This window comes from Ctenopharyngodon idella, chromosome 2 (genome assembly GCF_019924925.1).
Source record: "Ctenopharyngodon idella isolate HZGC_01 chromosome 2, HZGC01, whole genome shotgun sequence".
Lineage (NCBI taxonomy): Eukaryota > Metazoa > Chordata > Actinopteri > Cypriniformes > Xenocyprididae > Ctenopharyngodon > Ctenopharyngodon idella.
In genome coordinates this window covers 29836678-29844955 of record NC_067221.1, presented here as the reverse complement: position 1 = coordinate 29844955, position 8278 = coordinate 29836678, and positions in this window count along the sequence as shown.

The window sequence follows — 8278 nt, the reverse complement described above, 5'->3', positions numbered from 1 at the left end:
CGTTACATTACTTGAGTAGTTTTTTGGAAAATTTGTACTTTTTAGAGTAGATTTAAATGTGGGTACTTTTAAATTAACTTGAGTACATTTGTAATGAAAAATCTGTACTTTTACTTCGCTACGTTGGGCGACGTTCCTCTCGTTACTTTATTTTAATGCAATATTGTATACATGTTAAGAAATGCGTAGTTTATTCCAAGTGCGCTCTCTTTTTTCATGAACGATGCCCCATTCACAAATGAATCACTCTTTTAAAGCCGATTCTGTTCAAAGACTTGATCAAACAAGTTGGCAAAACTGTCTAAATTGGTTCACGAATAAGTTTGAATGATTTGTTCAGTTTCCGGCACGCACTGACTGTTAATGGTACTGATCCCCGAAAATTTTGGAATACCATCAAAACAATGGAAAATGAAAACATCTCTTCCCGTTTGCCCACTGTAATTAAACATGATGGTGTTGTTATCACAGACAAATCCAAAATGGTTGATCAATTTAACTGACATTTTGTTAATGCTGGCTGTACCTACGAAAATAGTTCCAGTATTTCTACTTGTTCTTCTGCCAACTTGGCATCTGTTAGGCATTCACCTGTCTTTCTTTCAGTCGATACAAGGGATTGAGGTACTTGAGGAATTGCTCAACCTGGATATTCACAAATCTGCTGGATTGGATGAATTAGATTAATTATTTTTTAAAGAAATCCGCTTATATTATTGCAGCACCTATCACTTGCATTTTTAATCTTTCACTCCATACTGGTGTTTTCCCGAGGGATTGGAAATCTGCTGCTGTAACCCGACTTTTTAAAGGGGGTGATAACTCAGATTTAAACTGCTATAGACCTATTTCCATTTTGCCTCGTCTCTCTAAAATATTAGAGAAGTTGGTCAATAAGCAGCTCACAAACCATTTGGAGACTTATAATGTTCTTAATCAGATTCAGTCTGGCTTCAGATCCGGTCATAGTTGTATCACTGCTACACTTAAGGTTGTCAATGACATCATATGTGCCATTGACAACAAGGAATATTGTGTAGCTGCATTTGTTGATCTGGCAAAGGCTTTTGACTCTGTGGACCAGGAAATATTGCTGGATAGGCTACGAGGTATTGGACTCTCTGAGAGCTGTCTGGCTTGGTTCAAGAGTTACTGCTCTGGTTGCTCACAATCAGTAAGGGTGGAGGGGTTTTGGTCAGATCCCCTGCCTCTATTTAAAGGGGTCCCACCAGGAAGCATACTGGGGCCTATACTTTTTAATATTTATGTTAACGATATCGCTTTTGCTGCAGGTGATTCTCACATACATTTATACGCTAATGACACTATCATTTATACATTTAATTCTTCCTTGACCATTGCACTGTCTTTATTGCAGGCCAGTTTTACTCGCATTCAACATACTTTCTCTAAATGTATTGTTTTTAATAGAAATCTACCACATGTTGAATATCTTCCTAAAATTTTTTCATTGGATGGTTCTGAGATTGATTATGTTGAATGCTACAAATACCTTGGTATCTGGCTTGACAGCAAGTTGTCATTCGAAACTCACATAAATGTACTGCTCGGAAAGGTCAAATCTCGTATTGGTTTTCTTTATCGTAATAAATCTTCTTTTACACATTCTTCAAAACAGCTTTTTGTTAAAATGACAGTGCTTCCGATTTTGGATTATGGTGATGTAGTTTACAGGTCTGCTTCAAAAACTCTCCTTCATAAATTGGATGTTATTTACCACGCTGCAATCCGCTTTGTGACTGGAGCTTCATTTAACACTCACCATTGCCACCTGTATTCTTTATTGAATTGGGCTTCTCTTCATTCTCATAGACAAATTCATTGGTTTCTGTTTATTTATAAAACTCTTATTGGTAAAACTCCATTGTATTTACAGTCCCTTCTAAATGTTTACAATACAAGTCGTAATCTGCGCTCTAGCAGTTTCTTTAATCTCTGTATACCCAAAGCTCGTACCTCCTTTGGTCGTTGTTCTTTTCAGTTTTCTGCTGCATATGATTGGAATCATCTGCAGCAGACTCTAAAGCTTAGTTCAATTATATCGCTTTCTTCCTTTAAAAATGTAATTCATTCAATAATTCAAGATCATTGTACTTGTTTTTAGTTATTTGTTTGTTTTTATATGTCACTGTTTATAGCTGTGTTATTTGTATCTCTATTATGTTTTTTTTTTTTTTTTTTTGTATTGTACTGGCTTTTTACGCTGCCTCTTGACCAGGTCGTCATTGTAAATGAGAACTGGTTCTCAATTGACTCACCTGGTTAAATAAAGGTTAATAACTGAATCGTCTGAAGCGGTTTGGAGTTTGGAGTGTTGGATGAAGTGGCAGTGGACCTATAGTCAATTAAAAGCAAATGTGCAAATGCATCCCATTGTTTGCCAGCGATGAAGATCTTAGTTGAACTGCTTTGCTGTCTGTGAACAATTCCACAGGTATCGATTTCATTTGATTTCAATTCATATAGCCAATAGCCAACATTTTACAATCAAACAGATTATTACGCCACGATAACGAAGTATGTAACATTTCTTTACCATTTTTTATGGACATATATCTTAATTTATATATTAAATAAGCTACCATTGTTCAGAGAGTATGAAATGAACACCCGCCGTCCCGCGGTAATATGTGGGTATTGCGCAGTGGCGGCGCCGGTGACCTGTTTGTCTTGAAAATTAACGCCTTTGCGTAGACACAGTTAACCAGTTTACACGCGCGTGCAGAAATATACATTTGATTACATTTTGGAGAACAGAACGAAGAAGATCCGTCAATGTGCATTTGATCATTGTTTGTGTTCAGATGTTCAGTAGTTAGCGCGAGCACATGTAAAGAGTTTTCTCTCTCTCTAAATAATAACATGCTATTGTATTGTTGTATGTGTGTGTGTATATATATATATATATATATATATATATAGTTACAAAGTAACTAGTAACTAGCTACTTGAGTAGTTTTTTCATTGGATACTTTTTTACTCTTACTCAAGTAACTATTAAGATTATTACTTTCACTTTCACTTTGAGTAAATATTTCTATAAGTACTTGTACTTTTACTTGAGTACAGTTTTTGGATACTCTACCCACCTCTGATCACTTCTATTTAAACATCATTTTAACACTTAAACATCATTTCCAGATACAACCGGTGCTGAAGCTTCCGTGGTCAAAGCTTCAACCTCGTTTGTAATCTCACGCATAAAAGTATTCGAAGCATGTGATTATTTTATAAGCATAATCAATTTCAAATTAATTTTCTATTGCTGTCTTTGAGTCAATCTTCAGTTGTCCCATCCTAGTGGTTCTTCTTCTCCTTTTTGGCCTGCTTCTTCGAGATTTTGTCTTGTTCTTTTTTGCAAACCTTGAGTGATCAAATCAACCATATCAGCCCTAAGTTCTTTTCGTTTATTTGGTTCATTTGGCAGAAATTTATCAGTAAAGTTCATCTCATTTGTTGGATCCATCTCAACAAAAGAAAAAGTCAAACTTGAGCAAAATGCAGGTAAAAGTATTCCTAAAAATAGAAGCCAAACGACCTCCCCTTCCCATTTGTCGAGGAGAATTAAAAACTGTGAAATTACTAGGCAAACTCCAAGAGCACACATATTACCACCGTTAAGCCAAGTCTCGGTAATAAATAAAAATTCTAAATTCTGAACTCTAATGAACTCATTTAAACTAAAGTTCTTATTTTTTAAAGAGTGCACGTTTATCAAGGCCCACCTGATCGCTGGTCTATCATCATCCAACACGGCATCAGAAGTCCGCTGCAGGCAAAACGATACAGGGTGAAGATTCTGCAAGTTAGCTCCATTCCAGTAGAGATGCAGAGGACACTGAAAACAAGACACCACAGGCCCCGCTGGCTCAACAGGCCGAATCCACCGAAGCATTGCACTTTCCGAACGCCAACACAGCAACCGGCTACCGCTCCACTCCCACAGCAACGCATCCACAGGTTGTGGCAATCATGGGAGAGAGACCATTTTTTAGTTTCACCAGCTTTCCTCCTCGCTTTCCACGGCGGCGTTGTTTCTTTGACAAAGGGGGCCAAGGCTCGTGCTGCAGCCATGTTGGAATAGTCAGTGGCGGCTTAGTACCGAATTGCTGAAGTTCACCTGCTTCAGTGCTTCTTTACAATATTCCTCATATGAACTTCAGAGGTTTAAGAGTGTATGACTATCATACACGAGTGCAGAGTTAGAGTCACATATTAACAAAGTCACTAGTAGAACAAATATCGTTAAAATAATCAGACTAGGTGACACAAACAGACAGCACGCCATGTACACCGATGCCATCTTGAATGGCAAAATTGAGCCAAATGACTCAAATAAGAGGTTGAAATTAGATCAGACCCAGATTGATTAAGCTGTGATAAAGCATACCTGTTCATTTTTGTTAAATTTTTAATGAATTTTGTTATGTGTAACAAAATGTACTCCTCTGTGGTTTGTTCAGGTTTGACAGTAGTAAAATTTATGCAAAAATTGACACTTCAAATCAACATTTTAAAAAATTAAATAAAATAAATAAAATATAAATCTAAACCTTGACAACAAGTAGTCATTGAGAATGTCTTATTATAAACCCAAACCCACAACTTAATAAAAATAAATATTTATGTCTAAAAAAAAAAAAAAAAAAACACTAGAGAATTTAAGCCACTTTATATAGAGCTATATAGGAATCTAGTGGTTACACAATGGCATTCTTTTTTTTTTTTTAATTCCACCAGATGGCACTAATGTACTTCAAAAATTGGATTTTAAATGCCTTGTCTTTATTTTAACATGGAATACTGCTTTAATCGAAAATAATTTTAAAAATGTATTAGAAAAAATTCTTGCATTATTTTCAATGGGGAAAATAGCTAATAAAAAATGAAATCCCCTCAAAATTCTAAATAATAATCAAAAAAATATTATTGAACAAAAATATACGCGTGGGAAAGTTGTACTCTATCGCTGTGTTCTAAGTTATGGCGGCATCCCCCCATAGCACTGCATGAAATGAGCACTGTGTTTGACATGACCAATGAAATCTTTAGAATCGACTGCGGGGAGGAGTTTGCGCTGAACTTGTTTGGGGGGAAAATCACTCATGTGTGCCTGTCTGTCAATGGGAGGAAGCCGCGCCCTGTTTTGGAGCTCCCACCCTGTTTTGGAGTTCCTACCCCCATTCTTGCCCAGCTGGGGATATGGGGGAGTACTTTGGGTTTGGGCTACTCCAAGCTCTGAACCCCCAATCCCCTCAGACAGCATGGCAAATGTGTTTATTTTATTCTTTTACTGTATTTGATCATTTGTAAGTGTAAACCCATAAAAAACAGAGGCCAAAGGTAATCAGACATTATTTTCTTTTTTATTTATTTATTTATTAGATATTTATTTTTGCCATTTTTTTCATTTTTATTATGATAGGACAGTGAGTAGACAGGAAGCGAAGTGGGAGAGAGAAAGAGGAGAAAGGTCCATGAGCCGGAACTTGAACTTAGGTCACACGAGCTGCCCACAAGGCTTTTGTGGCAGATGATGGGACATTATTTTCAACTAGACCGTAATGTTTTTATTCTCCATTCATTCAATGCACATTGTCTATACATAAATAAACCTTTACATAACTTCATCACAGATTAAAATCTATAAATCAAAATTTATTGCATTTATGAAGAAAAGGCTCAGCACCCAAAGCTCTATTGCCTATGGCCTCAATGGTGTACAGTGTACAGTCCGCCTGTCCAGCCTGCTTCGCCCTGGCCGCCTGTCCAGCCTGTTCCGCCCTGGCCGGTCTGTCCAGCCTTGCTCCGTCTTGGCCACTGCTTCATCCCGCTCCACTCTGGCCATCTGCCCTGCCTCAGTCTCCAGGCATTCTTCTTCTCTATGGACCTGGCCCTCCATCCTGCCCCCTGGTCCGCCTCCATTCCGCCTCCCTCCTAGACTTTTGGTTTTTAGGAGCGTCTGGAAGCCGTTCCTTTGAGGGGGGCTATGTCACGATCCCAGTTCTGTCGTTTGTTTGTATGGACTCTTGCACCACACTAACTCCATTTCACCATCATTCCATTGCACATGATTACACACTCGGCTGTAGCCAATCACACACCCTACATAAGCCATGGACTTCCCTCTCCCTCACTGCGAGTATTGTTAACATTTATGCTGTTCTAGCGTAGCTACGTAGCGGAGCCGTTCCTAGCTGGAGTTCAGTTCTAGTCTTTTCTAGTTTTTTGATTGCCTGGTTCTGATTACCTGCCTGTCCTTGGACTTCTCTACTCACCTTGCCGTTTGACTCTGTTTGCACCTCTCTTGGACTATTGCCTGTTCTTCCCTGGATTATTCTTTAGCCTAGCCCTCATGGATATTGTTTGCCACTGATCGACCACGCTTCTCCCTGGAATACTCTGTGTCTCGCCTGCTTTATACCTGTTTTGCTGTTGCCAACCCATGCCTGTTATCGACCATGTCTTTGATTAATAAAGCCTGCATATGGAATCCGCACATATCGTTTGTTCACTTCGTGACAACAACTTTCAAATTTGAATCATAACGAGCGTGGGCTTTGACCGTGATGGTCGCTGCTGAGAATGAAGATGAAGATCACCGGGTAAAGGGCTGAATTTGGATCAGTTCTTGCAAACATATGGATTTCTAAAAGATTTTGGAGTACAGCAAACAAATATATGGAAGTAAACTAATGCCAAATATTTTTGAAAACAAAAAAGCTTGTTGAATTGCACTAATTAAAAAAAAAATGCATTGCATTAACAGTGCTTGCATTTTTAATGCATTGTATTTTTAGGGCTTGCATTTTTATGTGCGTGAAAATTCACCATGGTCGTATATTTAAGCTGTGAATATTTCAATTCAAAACATTTCACACACATTTTCATTATTAAAAATTCAATCATTCATATTCACTTTTCAGATTTCACTTCCAAAATATTCATTCTGTTTAAAAATTACAACCCATCCATATTCGACTGACAATTTTTCAGCCCCATTTTATTTCACTTTACAAATCGCTTCCCACAAGTTTCGTGGTTCAAACTCGCAAGATAATTCAACATTTCACATCTGGGAACTGCAGGAAAAGCAGTAGAGTGCCGATGCATATCTCCATCTGCTGTTAGTCGGCTTCAACAGCAGTGCCGCAAGCGCGTGTTGACGAAGACCAAAGCATACAGTTAGAAACAGTCATTCATTCACTGTCACTGGCCCCACGGTGGGCCCACAGCCATTACTTATTTAAAACAGTAATACTCCTATACTAAACCTAAACTAATCTTGACAAACTATATATCATTGAAAGCTTAGAATAAGCTTTCTTAGTTTCATATTGGTGACTGATTTTCAAATTTAAATTACAGAGGAGCAGTAATTTATCAATTTGCAACAAGCATATTTTCATACTCATAAAGCATTGTTCAGACTTTATTTTGAAATAGCGATGAACATGAAAATCATTCAAGATTGGTTGAAACATGTTTGTTTCATGCCAAGAGTCAAAAATATAACATCCATCAATTTTTTTGAGAAAAAAAGGTCGCCATAAGAAAAAAAAAAATACATTGTATGATTGTGGCGGTGATCTATAACCCACCTTACATTGTTGTTTTTTATGTTGTTATTTAGAGGCTGAATTTCATATCAAAATTTCTGCCAAACTTCCATACAACTTCTATATAGGATTGTCTACTTCATAAAATTGTATGAAATAATGGAAATATATGGTTCAGATCACTCAAACCATATAGGGAAATGGAGGTGCCTTTATATGGTCAGTAATGAGCTTGGTTGTCATCTAGTGAAAAAGTGTGGTACTGGCGCCCAAACAAAATCTTACTGTAAGCTCATTTTTTGAGATATCACATGAAATTTGTACACAACTGGTTCAGATTTTTGGCTTTGATTTCCTTGCAGTTTTTAGGAGTAAAAACTTGTTTCGTAAAATATATATTTGATATAAAATATTATATTTTTACATTTACATTTTCATAAACTTAAACTTCTATAACTTTTTTTCTGTTTCACTTACATAAGTTATTTCACTTCTACAATAATCTGCCTTTCTTCTTTAAAACAAGACCAGACTTATGTCTATATTCCAAAGTATTCTTGAATTACAACCATTTAAGTTTGGATAGTGCATTTTCTTGTCTAAAAAAAAAAAAGTGGGGGTGACAGTTAACAGGTTAAAACGGATTTGCAGAAATGGAGCAAGCGGTAACTGTATGTATGATGATTATCAGGGCCAGT